The sequence below is a fragment of the Syngnathus scovelli genome, chromosome 6 (assembly GCF_024217435.2).
Source record: "Syngnathus scovelli strain Florida chromosome 6, RoL_Ssco_1.2, whole genome shotgun sequence".
NCBI classification, from domain to species: domain Eukaryota; kingdom Metazoa; phylum Chordata; class Actinopteri; order Syngnathiformes; family Syngnathidae; genus Syngnathus; species Syngnathus scovelli.
The window spans coordinates 15,525,841-15,541,874 of NC_090852.1; the positions used below are offsets into that span (position 1 = coordinate 15,525,841).

Here is a 16,034-nt window from a genome sequence, read left to right on the forward strand (position 1 = left end):
GGGCCAAGGGGCCTGCAAAAAAAAAAAAATTCTTCCGAAAACACCGATACACATTCATTATATGTTCTCAACAAGGCATGGGGAAAATCCTGTAAATATCTGAAAATACTCAAAAGTCAATGTTCAGGCCTAGTCCAAGCAAATATCAAAATTTATACGGCAAATGAATACGCCAATCAAATCTGGTCATTAAGTATTCGGCTTCCACAAATCTTGATGGCGGACTTTGAGTTCTTGCGTTTGAGCCGCGCAAAAGGTTTCTTAGTCCGACTTGAGTGCCAGCGTATGAGAACAAGGCGCTTCCCACCGGCTGTTGCGAAGAGCCCCGGGGCCAAAGGCTTTCTCTTTCTCCTTCTCGGCGTGACAGGAAACGTCTTCTTGACAGATATTCATCATTTAAGTCCGAGCGCTCTGCTCCGCCTGGCCTTCATATCTCGGCCGCTTTTCCCTCAAGCTCAGCAGAGAATCGGGATCCTTCCAGATATCAGCCGGAAACGAACTTTCTCAGACAAGATTTTAAAAAATACATTTCAAAATGCAACTTTTTTTTTTTTTGATGGTTTGGCCATGAACTACAAATAGTGTTTTAATAATAACAGCATTTCTGGCTTTACAAAACTTATCCATGTCGTTATCATTTTTTTTTATTCCATTTGAATGTCTTGGTGCGATGACGAACGTATTGTTAATCATCACACTCATGAATTCATTTTTTTTGCCTAATATTTCCTTTTGAAAAGAAAGTTCTATTTTGGGCCTTTAATGAATGAATGCAAGATGAGAAGATTTATATCTATATTAGCCTCTATGTCTAGGATATGGAAAAGTTTGCTATTATCATTGGATTTAAAAAGTCTATACAACCATTTCATTGCCAGGTGTAAAAACTCTTAAACGTTAAAAATAACTCAATTCGGGTAAAAAAAGCATTTTAGAGAAGGGGAGTTGCACAAGTGTGCACCCCCTCCCTAATTAGGCTATGTTCAGAATGAACCACTCACGTTCAAACATGAGTTAATTAAACTTCCTCTGATGACACCCGAAACTAAAGTTCAGCAGTTCAAGTCGGCTTTTTCTTTTTTTTTGTTTTCTTTCTAGCAGAGGCTTTTTTGCTTACACTGACTGCTACTCAAAACTATTTTTAATTCCCTTTCCACCTCGACTGATGATTCAATTCCATTTGAAATGTTTCATCTTTTCATCTTTTGAGGATGGCCAAAGCTGTCTTTGGTTTCAAATATACTTTTTTTAGAACGACGGCCAAAAATCTCAACCCTGGTTTCATTTGAGCGTATTTCAAGTACTGCTTGTAAAATTAAGAATGTTTCGGCACTAAAGGTGATTTTCCCCAACCATGTTGAGTGCACACAAGTGGAACAAATTGGCAGAATATTAAGAGCTATTTTTAAAAGAACTGCATTGTCACCTCGGGGGGGGGGGGGGGGGCTGACAGCTGCTGCTCTATGCAGTTGACATCACCTGACAGTCGAGCAAACAATTTGGCTCGTGGAGAAGAGTTCAAAGTAAAGTCGTTTCCCCAACTTCTTCAAGATTTTTTTTTTTTTTCCAACCTCGACATTTTGGGGTTGTACGTCATTTGGGTATCACAGCCTGTCCCTAATAATGTGACCTCACAAGCAATATTGAGCAACTCACCTTTAGACTTCCTCATTTTGTTCACTTGAATACATAAAGAGATTTTTTGTGTGTTTTTTTTTTTTTTTTTTTTTTTTTAGTTATTCCAAGCAGGTTACGAGTTCATTGAAGCGGCGGCAGTGCACTCAACAGTAAACGCTCCGTTTTTTTGTCGCCTGGCTGGCCGGCTGGCTGGCGGGCAGAGCCGTAATGCGACGTGTTTGCAAATTCTAACTTGTTAATATTACGGGCCATACTCCAAATGAAAATGACAGACAAATTAATTTTTGGGTTCATAACGAGAAAAAAAACAATTAGGCATGACGATGCGCTTCATGAGCGCAGTAATTCGTTTGGAAATGTCAAAACGCTGTCGCTCAATAATGCTTCCGTACCTTTTTTTTTCCGTTTGGACTGTGCACATAAACCAACATCTTTTTTTTATGATCGCAAATAAACAAGCGGGCCCACCGGAGTTGGCGGAGATTATGTTGAAGCAATACAACGCCTCCCCCTCTATTATAATCTACCCCGCGGTGTCGGAATTCCAACTGTGTTTGATTTTCGCTGATGAGCGTTTAGGGGTGAACTATTTTTTTTTTTCCTCCAGTTCAGCCTGAGAAAATGTCAGGTGAATTTAAAAAGATGAAAATAACAGACATTTAGTTAACCTGCAAGCAGGTTTTTTTTTCCTAATAGGTGTACTTGTTTTTTTTGCATTCTCCGTTCAAAAATGGCTGTGCTCGTTTTTGCATTCTCCCCGACTTTGAGTTTGCGCTCAAGTATGAAGAAATCTTTTCCAATTGAGTGCGAGTCCCTGCAATTCGCCCGCCGGCGTATTCTGGCGGACATGAACTCTCCATCCCGAGAGCTCTTCCTTGGGGAGAGGCAACGCGTGTTGCATGTGCTAAGGCTTAACAGCAGGTTTATACCAAGGTTAGCGTCACTCCTCAGGCCCGCGTAACTCCTCGGCGGAAGCGATTGACGTGGCCATAAGCCGATCTGGCTACCCGGGGAGCTGACGAATGCATCTTTGATGCCTCACTCGTGCCCATGTTGGAATCCACTTTGTACATACATGCATTTACAGCACATTTGGACGAGAGCCTTGAGTGCCTCTTGGAAAGTTGACCTTTTACTTCAACATGGATATGAGGAGAAAAGTGCTGTTTTTTTTCGGGGGGTAATATACCGGTACATGACATGGAATGGCTTTTAATCCATAAATACGGGTATGAAAATGTGTTTTTATAATGCTCTCATGTTTTGGTCATCTGTCCTCATTTTTTGTGAAACAGTTTGTAAGGTCACAGTTTTTAATATTAAAAATGATAATGATTGTATTAAAATAACAATTACATTTGATGTTAAAACCAAAAAAAGATCTTTATGCATTAACTCTTTTGGCCACCTGGGGGCAGTATAAAACAGATATGTAGAAGGCCATAGTTAGAAATAACCTACGTAAGCTGCAGTTGATGTTTTCAAAAGGACAAAGAAAACATCTTGTCGGTCTAAATGTCCTGCACCACCGTTTGTGTAGCCGTTGTTTTTTAGCTCATCTTTGGCAATGCGCATTCTTTGTTAGCATTAAGCTAATCAGACTTTCCGAAGACAAATCTTTTGTTCATCCCTTCTGATGTTCATCTCTACCTACAGCGCCTTGTGGGTTTTTTCCCAAAAGTTAACAAAGACTCTCTATCCTCACGATTCTGTTCTCGATGGCGCCTCATCAACCTCAATGTCACGTCCGACTGCCCGCATTCGCGAGCACTCCAACGCCAGGCACCTTTGGAACGCACAACAAGCCGCTTTAATTAGGCGCTCACATATTCATTCATCACTCTCATTACCGAAGCCAAAGAGAACTTGAGTACGGATTTAACAAAGTCGTGTGCCTGCTGCTTGAAGATAGCTTGTGCACTTGTACCCAAGTCCAATCAAAGGCTGTGACTCACAACCTTGTTGCAATCAACATTTTGTTGTGCGCTGTGTGGCCGCCATTTTTCCAAAACACTTTGAATCAAATTCTCTGAAATTGTCGAGATGCCGATTTCATAGATGAACCGCGCCCGGGGTAACTTGAGTACACCCTGCACTTTGCACCCTGAAAAAAAGTTCTCCGTGTTTTCCCTGTTTGTTGCAGTCATTAAAAGGACAGAAACACACGGTGGAAAATGTGTGTTAATTACGCCTGCGCTGCCAACACGGAGATTAGCGTGTTCTCGTTATCCGCCGCCGTTTGTGTGCGCTAATTCTCTGAGATGCTGAGACCTTTTCTGGGGCTGTTAGCACTCAGAAGAAAGTCTCTATTATGGGATGTGTTTACGCTCAGGGGGGCTCCTCGCCGGATCCTTCCACTAGCTCGCAGGCAGTCACGAGCAGCCTCGTTCTGAGCTTGCTGGGCCGTCAAAGGCCGCGAGGATGTTCCTCCAGAAGCCAAGACGGCTACTTTTTCGGATGTATTATTTAGTAGTGACACCAGGTGGTTCAAATGACGATGCGGCTGACCTTCTTGCTTTATCCAGAGCCTTCATGAATCTATCTGGGTTAGTTTTGGAACTGGGACAGAAAAAAAAAGTTTGCATGCAAAATGTAAAAGATTAGAAATGCATAATTTAATTCTCCTAAGCACTGCCAGGAAAGTGTCAGACCTCCATGTTTCTGCTGCCTTTTATAGTGGAATATTGCATCAACCATGATATAAGATCGTCTCGTCATTTCACTCAAGGCTCAATTTTGACAAACTAACGTCGTCTAGGTTGAAGCCGCTTAAAGATATTTGCAGTACGCTTATGAATGTTACGGATCGTAATGCTTTCCTAGCACTTGCGTAGAGTGTGTAGGTGGCCGTGACTAAACATGCAACTAAATGAGTAAATAAATAAATAATATGAATAAATACAATATGTAGAAATAGTTAATTGCATAAATATAATATTATAAATAAATGAATAAATAGAATGAAATAAAGCCATGTTTGCCTTCCCCGAGTCTTTGCAGCCTACGACACTGAATGGCATTTCCTCTTCTTATCTATCTATTTATTTATTTATTTATTTATTTATTTATTTATTTATTTTCAAAAAGGTTGCCACAGTTTCTGGATAAGCCGCTATCAATTGATGTTTGCTTTTGCTTTCATGTACACTGAGCCGCGCAAGCAGACAGCAGACAGGTTTATCGGTATAATTAAAAAGCAGGTCGATGAACTGGCCCCGCCCGAGCTTCGTTTGAAGGAGCAGCAAATGTCGCTCACTTGATATTCTCTATGTGCAATAGACAAAAAATTTAATTCAATTGCAATTTTGTTCTATAATATGAGACTTAATCTAAATCGATATTTTTGCCTTCATCGTCACGATTTCTCGAGAGCGCTCCACATCGTGGAAATTTCCAAACACCCTTAATTGGCCCTTTATCGACTTTGTTAGGAGTCGCTATTTTGTCTAATTGCCTGCGTGCACACGTTGCTCGTTTTTCTATAATTTCATTCAACTCACAGCATCTGCTTCTTCTTCTTCACACGCAGTTAGAAAAAAAACATTTGGCTAAATGTCAACCAGTTCCGGGTAGAGCAAAGCAGCCCCAGATTATATCCGATCACCCGATATGATCAATCCCTTTCAAATACAGACCAATTTCATTATTTTTTTTTGTTTTCTTGTGCCATTTAGTGCATCATTTCCCCCGTTCGGCTGTTTGCTGGTGTTACGTCAGCATTAGCAGTTGAGCCGTGGATTTGGTTACAGAAACGGGAATATGAAATCTCATCGAGCACGTTGAGCTGTATGAGCCTTCTATTGCAGCTGAATTGTAAAACCTCATCGCTTTTTTTTTTTTTTTTGGTAACTCTCCACAAGAGGATTTGATTGTAATTCAACACTGCGGATCCTTGTCTCCTGGGTTGCGACGTGTCGACGTGTGCTAATACATGTAAAGCCTGAATTCCCATTTCCATATACTGTATGTATGCTGATGCGCGGCGGGCAAAATATGTCACTAAATCTGCCGCGTGGCAAATCTGCCAGAGCTCCGTTACCTGCTGCATCAAAATGTTATGTTGCATCAGTGAAGCTGGGCCAATCAGTTTGGAAAGGAGACCGTTTTTGTTTTGTTTATCTGATGTTTAAGTGCATGTTTAATTTGTTCAGTTGACTCCATTGTTAAAACTGTAAAAATTATAGTTTGATAACAGAATGAAAATTGGTGTTAAACGTGATCAGTGTGCCAAAGCACTACTTTTATTTTAAGTGGAAATTTGGCTGCGACCTCTTGAGGCATTTGAGAAACGCAGAATAGGCACAGATTCCGAGGTTAGGTAACACCCCAAAATGTGAACGGGTCAATTTGCGAGTAGCGAATCGCGACCAGGCGAGGGAACATGGCAGTGTCCAAAAAAAAAAAAAAAACGTAGACTGAAAGTGACCTGCTTCTCAAATCCGTTGGGTGTGTAAAACATTGGAAATCTCAGCACATCACTCATGAGGACAGGAGCAGCACTCGCCAGCATAGCGCAATTAGCGACAGACTTTTTTTTTTTTTTTCTTTGCCCTTGTGACGTCCTCTCACCCCGCCAGCTAACTTTCCCGCAGTTCAAAGGTCAGCTCTGTAAAAATGTGTGCGATCCCCTGGGGGAGGGGTGGGGAGGTTTTCAGGAAATGTCCCGCGCTCACCTTGCGAATGTGTGTGAGAATTCTCGAAGAGACGCAAGCCGCCAACGTCCTCCCACAGTGTTCCGCACCGGCGCCGTCTTTGTTCCCATTTTTATTTCATCTATTTTATTTTTGCTCGGCGCTCCTTCGCCGATAAAAAGCGCTTTGTAAACGTTGTTTGGCGCTAGATGAAAACTTATGTCTCGCTCCCTTGTCACATTGCGTACAAACATTTCAGCACCGCAAACAGATATGAAAACATTTGTTTGCTTTTTACAACGCTAAAAATAGAAAACACTTGCTCCTTGTTAAATGCTCATTAATCGAACAGATTTACTAAGGCCGTCGTCGCAATTCCGTATTTGAACTCACTGCAACATTTCGGACTTTCTACTGATTTAGTTCTCGAGTGTTGCACAAGGTGACCGTTCATTAAATAAATTAAAAGTGACAAACATTGCGTACCATAATGTTTTTTTATCTAAAGTTGCAGAACAGTTCACCCCCCTTAAAAAAACTGTCGTGAGGCCACAAAATTAAAAAAATATAACGAATGAAAAATTAATGGGGAAAAAAAAATGGCGGCTCATTTGATTTTTACGTGAAAAGGTTCTAAAACACACGCCGGTGATAATTTTTCACCGTTCATAAAACAGCAACAACTAGTTAAACGTGATGAATGTGCCTTCGCACGTGCAATGCAGCCCAGCGCATGCGACACAATCACACTTGTCCGAGCCTCCATTAAGGCGCTCGGATGATTACGGATGAGAGTGTGGAGCGCTTGTGACAGGCGTGCACATGAACCGACACGTGGCACTGTCAGCTCATCCCGCGTGCGTGCTCATCGGAGGAAATCTCACAGATTAGCTTTGTGATCAAAACCATATTGTTGCCAATTCTTCTTCTGGAGGCCAAAATATGCCAAAGATATTTTACGTCTCACTATACCAGTTACAATCCCTCAAGGGAAAGTTAACGTTAGCCTCTGCTTTGCACACAATTTGTGATGCGCAACTTGTACATTGAACTATTTTTACATTTTTGTCCGCAGCGGGATGTGAACCTCAAAAAAGTAAGACTTCAAAGATGTTACAGATGAGCCGCCACATGCAACACTGCGCAAAGAAGACAGAAGGCAAACATTCCCCCTGTGGCTGCACCGACTGGGATGTTTACGTTGAAAAAGCATCACAGACGATTGCAGGGTAGGTGAATCGCAACCCGAAGCGTCTTCACGCATGTATGGACATGTATGGAGAAAAGCATTTTTTTTTCTTCTCTCTCCTTTCCCGCGCATGAGGTACAAAGTAGACTTTTCTTGTATTTCTTTCCTTGCAATCGTATCGAGGCCTCCGTCAACAACAGCGAGAAACGTGCCAGCACGTAATTGTGCATTCTGCTAGGTCACTTTCACGTACTGAGTAAACATTGTGAATTATGAATGACGTGCTTATAGGCTGTTCGAAAATACATTGAGGGAAGGCTCCGTTTAGATGTCATACTGCGAACAAAATGGCTTTTTTCATATGGTGTGGATTGTTACCTTGCCAATAAGAACATGTAATGCAAGCTCGAGGAAAGCGTTAGCGGCAGAAAAGATCACATGACACCATGTCTGACTTTCTGTGCGATAATTGGATGCTAATTGGGTTTTGTTTGTGTTGCTCGTGCTGAATTAAAACGCCTCAGACTGACATATTTGTTGACGCTCGCACGTATCAAGGGGCTTCGTGCTATCCGTCCTGTCCGACATCTTACGATCAATATTTCATGTCAAGTCGACCAAGCAGGTTGCTTACAGAAGTTCTTTGTTTGATATCATTCCTGCACTGTGAAGTATAAATTTACATATTTCGCCTCGCAGGTTTTCTTCCCTGTAAATTTGGGCTGCCCGTCAGTGGTTAGCACTAAGCTAACTGCTAAATACTGTGGGGTTTGAAAAAGTTGGCGTCATGAAGATGTATGTACATATTTCCAGAAATCATTTTTCAAATTAAAGTGTGAATGATCATCAGGTTAGGACAAAGGCAAAATGAGAAGCCCCTCAAACCTCCACACATTAGCTTTGACAGACTAATAGCATATTAGCCTCTTTAGCTAGTTAGCATAATGCGTGAGCTGCGAACTGTGTAGCTTCACTGTTTGCGGAACAATTTGCATTGGCCTAGTCAAAACTCTGATTAAATAAACAATCAAGTTGTAATTTATTCTTGCTTGTTTTGCTTTTAGAATGCTTGCGATTATCTTCCGCCAGTTAAAAAGGTACAAATGTGCCGCTTCTACTTCATCCACACCGCCGTGAGGTGATTTCACAGTTATGATTAACTTTCCTCTCCATTAGTCTTCTATGAATGTGTGCACAAATTCATATTAAACACGCGATAGTCGCAGCTGTGGCCACTCATCAAGCATATTGTTGAAAAAAAGAAAAAGCAGATTCATTGTCAACATGTGAAGATTAATGGCTCCTGCTGACTTGGCTTTAATCACGCTCCAAAGTCCGGAAAGAGCGGCTAACCGTTCCGACAAAAGAAATATATTGCACTTAAGTGCGTAAGCGTAAGGTCTGCAAATTCTTCATTATAATGAATCACTTTCCCCTCAGCAGCCGAAAGACGAGCGACGGCTGTTCCGCAATTAAAGACGGAGGCCCCGCTAAGTAATTTACTCTTTGCTGCCGGATGGTTGGCGTGGGTCCTTCACTAAATGCTGACTGGACTTTATATTTTAACACGCCCTCGCTTCAGAGCCCCTTTGGAAACATAAACTCTGTCTTTTTTTTTTTTTTTAATATCTAAATGTTTTATTTGAGTTGAGTCGTAGGCACGTCCCTTGTTTAAAACCGATTCAAAATCCATTTGCAGTACATAACACATATTTTACATTATTGTCGTCATGTGATTTTATTTCCCATATTTTTCACTTTTTTATACGTATAAAAACAAAATACAGTGATTTAGTTTTAGCCTGTTAATTAAATTTAAGGTGAAGAAGGTCAGTAGCCCTTGCCTTTGCATGTTTCTTTATGTGACCCTTGGGAGACAAAAGTTTGCACACCTTTAATTCATTGGAGGTTTCAAAACATTTCTTCATCGCGCACGGCGAAATAAATGTGCGTCACGCTCAGGACGTCGTCGGGCCGGTTAGCTGATTAAAAGCGAGCGATGCTAATTTTGTCGGCGGCGCGCAGGGAGACTGGCAGTTTAAGATTCATGAAGTTGCATAATTGGGAGCTGATTAAAACAGTTTGGGGATTTTTCAGAAAAGAGATCAACAAGACGCTTCGTTCTGGCTCATAAACGGACTCATGAAGCCAATCAGCGGCACTTTTAGTCCACCGAGGAATATCACGTGGTCGGGTTGCTGCACTCGCTATCCATGTTAAATGAGCTTCATTGCCTCGTTTAGAGGAAGGCAATTGTCATGTTTGACTTGAATTACGACTATTTAGCAATAAGAGAACTTTATTATTAGTAGGCCACCTAGATGCGGTAAATCTCGTTCAGCATGCGTACAACACACAGCGACGAAATGATTCATATTTTTGCGGTTTATTTTTCTGAAATATTTTTTCTGTCAACGTGCTGTTTTATTGCCATAGATTGTTTTTGGACATGCGAGCGAGCCTGCAGGCACACGCGGCGGCGACGCACACACCGGGAGTGTCACGAAGCACATTTTCACGGGTGAAAATATGACGAGCGACACGCGGCAGCTGTTCTTTGAAATGACATGGCCTCCTGCGGCCGCCACGCCTTGTGACACGCCGTTGTTTGGTACTCGAGAAATAGAGCGAGTCAAAGCGTCGCAAATATGCCAGTTTAACGCCCTTGAAGGACACACATACACACACTTGCACTTGTATTGACAAAACATTAGGACATTTCTGGCATCTCCTTGCTATTTTGTTTTATCACAGCAGTTTGGAATCCTGTGTATTTAAAAAAAAAACAAAAAAAACGTTCATTTCAAAGCTTTATCTTCGTGACGTGATCTCAATCAGACAATGTCTTCACCCTCAGCGTCTAAGACGGCAACAGTTCTGGCCTGCTGCCTCCATTTTGTTGGGGGTAAATAAGAAACAGTAGGTGGAAGTTGGAAAAATATATATTTCAAGGAAGTGGGAACCTTCCAATTAAATGCACAACAGGGTCCACCACCGTGCAGTCGGAAATGTTGTCGTGTTGTGCGGCGCGGCGCCTTCCCATGCAGACCCTCGCAGGATTTCAGGCTGTGGCTAATGAGGCTTAGCGCTTATGTGGGCCAACTCAGACTGGGGCTCCACCGTGGAAAAAAAAAAATGCTCACACATGATTAGTGTGGAAATCAAAGCCCGCCCTGAACACAACCTGCTACCTCGTTCTGTGTGTTTACAGCCGAGTGTTTGTTTTCATTCCGGTCGCTAACTCAAACGATGTTGCCGGGTGCGCGAAATTCACATATTCAAATATTTTTAGGACAATACATTGCTCTCTGCCGTCATGACGTCACCATGAGCCGACTTGAGTAATTACAAATCAATCCCGGTCCGGAATGTGACATTGTGTGACGACCACCCACCGCGTCGACCGCAATCCCGAGTCAAAGGCCTCGGATCGATCATCACCGTTGCAGTCTCGACGTGTCCTTCGGCCGTGTGTCCTCTGAGGAGACGGTCCCCGCCAGGCCTTTAAAGAATCAGCCGCGTTTGATGATGACTTGCCATTAGCTGCTCAGTATGCAAGCTGACCAACTCATGTCGTTTCCTTTCGGCGAGTCATTAGTCACACATTTATTTTGAACTGCTGTCAATTCTCTCTCGGTATGAGCTGACTTCTTTTGACCGCAGTCATTTAGACTTAGTCGGTCTCCTTATTGCCATTTAAACCTAAACAAGGCATTAGCTTTAAGTGCCATTAGCACTCAAAGCTAGATAACCTGGCACAGCTTAATTTTCCTCCCTGGGTAAGTGTATTTTAGCGTGTTTGCGGATTTGGTAGACCACGTTGGGCAAGACCCCGGGTCACCTGAAAAATTGCTGGCGGAAAGTAGGCTCAACTTTAGACTAGAGGAAACAAGTCAGCTGTGTTCACGCCCACTACGGCGCAGCACACACAACTTCTCAGTACATCTGCCAATCTTTGCTTTGGTCTTCCTTTTGATTTCTTGCCTGGCTGCTCCATCATAATCATGATGATGATCATCACCATCTCCGTCCGTCAATCTGTCCGTCCGTCCGTCCGTCCGTCCGTCCGTCCGTCCGTCCGTCCATCCATCCATCCATCCATCCATCCATCCATCCACCCAACCTCCACATCTTCATCTTCATTTCTGCTGACTCAGCACTGCTTCCCATTATTTGTGTTTCCATTTTTCCGAAAGAATGATATCAAATATTCCTCAACTCCCCCACGCACATGGAAATTTTGCATTTGTCCACATATTAGCAGAATGTCTTGCTCAACATGGCTGCCTCTTTGATTCAATTTATTGGCTTGGCTGTCATAGTAACAAGAAAACCAGAATGAAGCTTGTGGCTGTTCGGAAAAAAGGTTGTTCGTTAGTTGGCAGCTGGAAAACAGAATCAAACAACCGTGTCCTGCTGCCATTGCTGTCAAGTTTTTATTTTTTGCTGACACCAGCTGTTTTTTTTTTTAAAGTCAAGTGCACCAACGTTAATGTTTTTGTCACACGGGTTCAGGCTGCTTTCAGGAAAAAATATTTTGTCCTTTGCGATCTGCCAAGTAGTGCTCCGCTTTTTGCGTGGACTGGTGTTGTCAGCTCTGCATTGATGTTCTCCTTTAAGACACTTGTGCAGTGTTGAGACTTCCAACTGTGACTTTGCTGAAAGAGCGATAACTTTATTTGCCCACTATGTCCTTTTTCTTGTTTTGCGAGCATGTTTTCTTTTCCATATTTGCAACAAGGAAGCTGAGGCAGCATGGCAAAAAAAAAAAAAAAAGTCGTCTGAGATGTTTGACTTAAAACGATTGCGTCGTCTCAACCCTGAGCCGTCAAGATGAATAGAATGTTACTTGTGTGCTATTGTACTTGATCATTTTGCCTCAAAAAGTTTATTTTTTATTTTTTTACCTCAAAAAACAACTTGATCATTTTACCTCCATATTTTTCATTTTTATTTATTTAGTTTTTACCTCAAAAAACAACTTGAACATCTTGATCATTTTACCTCAATATTTTGTATTTTATTTATTTATTTTTCACCTCAAAAAACAGCTCGATCATTTTACCTCAGTATTTTTTATTTATTTATTTTACCTAAAAAAAAAACAACAAATTCCGTTCAATTTCTAAATACACGGGAATGAAAAGTTACCAACTCTCCACTGCACCAAATCAGGCGTCAATACCCCCCCTCGCAAATCCCCCAACCAAGCATTAGTCTGACCCGGCTCCATTCTTCCACGCCTCTGGTTTCCCCTCTAGTCAGAGAAATGAAAGCCCAGAGAGCCCGAGAAGAGACTCGCTCCAATTACGAAGCAGCCTGCAGGTAATAAACGGTCAACTTGAGATGTCAGTTCTCCTCGTCTCTGAATTTACAAGACTCGGAAGCAAAAGTCAAACTTGCTTTATTAATACAAAGTCATCTGGCCTTATTTCGGAAGGGTTATGTAAATTCAGATGAATTGGTTTCGATGACAAGGCTTATTTCTATTTTTGACAGCCAAAAAAATGGCAAACTAGTGAAGCTTCTTCAAATAAAACAAACAAACTTGGCCAACCACATAGTGCGACAAATGCCTTAAATGGATCTGAAAAGTGTAAGAAGTCGCACACCTTCTGCTTCTCTCCTGCTAATGCAGCCTGTGAGTTTCTCCCCGAAAGAAAAAAAAAGAACTTGAGCTCGCTGTGCAGGCTGCAGTCGATTGAGCCCAGCCACTTCATAGTAGCTGAGTTTTGATTCGGAAGACTCGGCTAGTCAACAGTGGCAAATGTGATCAATAAGCTGCGCTCCTCCCGCTGTGTAATCAACCTGACATTGCAGGTGGGAACTCTTTCCCGCCGGCGGAACCCCGCAGCGACAGCGAACCGACCCATTCGGGAACTTGAGTCTCTCTCGTTGAATTTGGTTTCACGCAGTCCGCAGCGGGAAGCCAGCCGGCGCTCTCCGCCATGCTCCTAATAAACAACCATTTGGAGGCTGGCAGTTTCACTCCTGCCGTCCGGGATGTTCGCAAATTCTGCTTCGTGGGGTTTGATAGACTTGGTAACTCGTTTCCATTAAGGCCAAATCAAGCGTCCGCCGATATCCAGAGATGACCTGGCGTCGCCTCGGAGCGATTTACTTTTGATATTGGATAAATTGTTACTCTTGATGATTACACACGAGGGCTTCGTGGCCTTGCGGGAAAACGTTGGGCTTTTCCACGATTAAATTCCGTGGCGTTACGTCATTGATAGTAAGTTCAAAATAACCCAAGAGATTCTGCTACTAAGCTAACGATTTGCCATTTGGTTTATTTATTTATTCATTTATTTATTTAAATTTTTATTGTAAGAAAAGTTAGCTCCTTGACCGGGATGACATTAAAATTACAGTTGCTCTCTTTGTTTGCTATTTTTCCAGCTTTATTTATTTATTGTTATTATTATCGTATAAAAGTTAGCTCCTTGACCGCAATGACATTAATGAATGAAAATTACAGTTGCTTTCTTTGTTTGCTAATATTCCAGCTTCCAGGTATCGATAGAGAACTGTGAGCGAGCGATAGCGCTATATTATGATATTGATATTTCACCGCATAATTACAAAATTCATTTATGCAGCCACGAACACACATTGAGCGAGCGTCAATTGTGTAGCAAGTCGACCGTTGCACGTGGCCCGAGGTACGCTATCGACTTGGCACCAATTTATTTTTTTTTTTTTTGGTCCCACCGTGTCAGACAACGTCACATTTACTGATTGTAACCGCATTTTCTTGATTTCTTTGACCGTCCAAAAGGTCCCGGCTGATTGATTGCCGAAGCACGCTCCGTAGCCCGCGTGGCGACTTCTCGTCATTGACGTGTCGGCTCTGATGAGTAAATAGAGGAAGTCAAACCCCCTGCCGGTCCTGTTGGGACCGCTCGCCGGGTCCGCTGACACACACTTGACAGATTGCGGCCTTAAAAACATCTCCCGGAGTTAGCATTGAAGTTAGCTTCTTGGCTTTTCCCGAATTGTCGCTCCCATTACACACACACTCGCACTTGATGGTAGCGTTAGCGCGTGATAACCGTTTATTACGGGCACTATACGTTTGACGCCAACCATCCGTGCTGGCTCAAGTCAAACCATTAGTGTCCACCCTGTCATTGAACCTTCAAATGACATTTTAATGGTTGTGTGACATGTTGGGGGAAAAAAAAACCAAAGTAAACAACTTTGAAGAGTGAAATGATGTTTTGCAAATTACGATAATCAACGCTGTTTAACGCCATGACCGCTTTTTTTTTCGTTCTCAGTTCTCACCTTATCATATCATAGTCAGACATATATTCTTAATCCTCTGCAAAGAACAAATATTTTTACCCCCGTCATCTCATTGTAGAATGCATCCGCTAGAAGGAGGAGCACAATCCATTGAAGTGAAGCAAAAATTTGAGTTGTGAGCATCTTCACTAAAATAATCAAAGTTGTATCTCAAGTATCACACCTGTATATTATAAAGCAGAGGTTGGAAAGTTTTTTTTACAAGCCGTACATTCGGTCCAAGCTCGAGGGAGCTCTTCCCGGCCGTATTAAATTATTAAGATGTTTTTGTCTCAGCGGGCCAGCAAAGTAAGTGTTGCAGCTCCACGTGAGATAAATCTCAGCGGCTCTCGAACGAGTGGTCCAGCTTTTTGGTGCTAATGCGAAGAACTAGCACGGGCAAAATAAAGGCCGACGGCCACTCTTTCCTGGTTATTATCTTTCTCTCCTGCTGGTTGGGAAGCGTTTTTATTGAGGTGCACGCTGGTATGGCAGCACCAGATTGTCCATTGAATATTGAGAAAACGCTAAGCGAGATGAATTACTGATGACGATTTGTTTAAATCTGATTTCCTGTCACCTTGGAAATGGTTTCTTCACGGACTTGTCCACAAATATTCAACATAAGATGTCAGTCAAGCGGCTTTGTGTTCTTGTCATTTTCCACCAGTCTCATCCAAATCTTAAGGGATTGATTTTAATTTGAAGGGATAAAATATGGAGAGGTTTGAGACAGGTGTTGAAAATTAGCTGTCTTGCTAAATCTCTTCACCCGTACATATTGATTAATGGCTGGAAACTTAAAGCCACTGTAAAGTGACAAAAAAAACATATTTTAAATTTTAATGATTTAAAACAAAATCACAAATGAAGTTCATTTTATGAAAAATGAAACCGGTAGATGGCGGTTATAAAGCCTGTTTTGTCAACGAAGAAAGTAAAGGGTATACATTTTCAAATTTAGGGAATAAAAGTGAAAATTCATCCGAAAATATATTCTCGCGTCAGTAGAGTTGCGACCAACAGTTGAATGACGAATTAATTTTTCAATTATTTTGTTGATTAATCGGATTAAAAAAACAATTTCCACCATCTATTCAAAATCAGGACATTCATTTATTTTCTACACTGAAATTTATGATTCAATTACTATTTTGGTCCATAATATGTAGGCAAAAATGTTTTTCCCAAATATTTGATTTTGATTCTGCATTCCCAGTGGCCCAAGTTGTTTTGATGATTACCTTCTGCTCAAAATTCCAGTTGAGACATAACAGTTCCTCTCA

At 41.9% G+C, this 16,034-nt stretch overlaps 1 protein-coding gene across 7 annotated transcripts in view; it reads left to right on the forward strand.

Annotated features, from left to right (window-relative positions):
* Positions 1-16,034, forward strand: part of lingo1a (leucine rich repeat and Ig domain containing 1a) — a 162,040-nt gene that overhangs the window by 81,017 nt on the left and 64,989 nt on the right. For all 7 annotated transcript variants that reach the window (XM_049722578.2, XM_049722581.2, XM_049722579.2 and 4 more), the window contains one exon: positions 7,345-7,498. The gene's annotated coding sequence lies outside the window, so the exon portion shown is untranslated. The remainder of the gene's footprint in view (positions 1-7,344; positions 7,499-16,034) is intronic.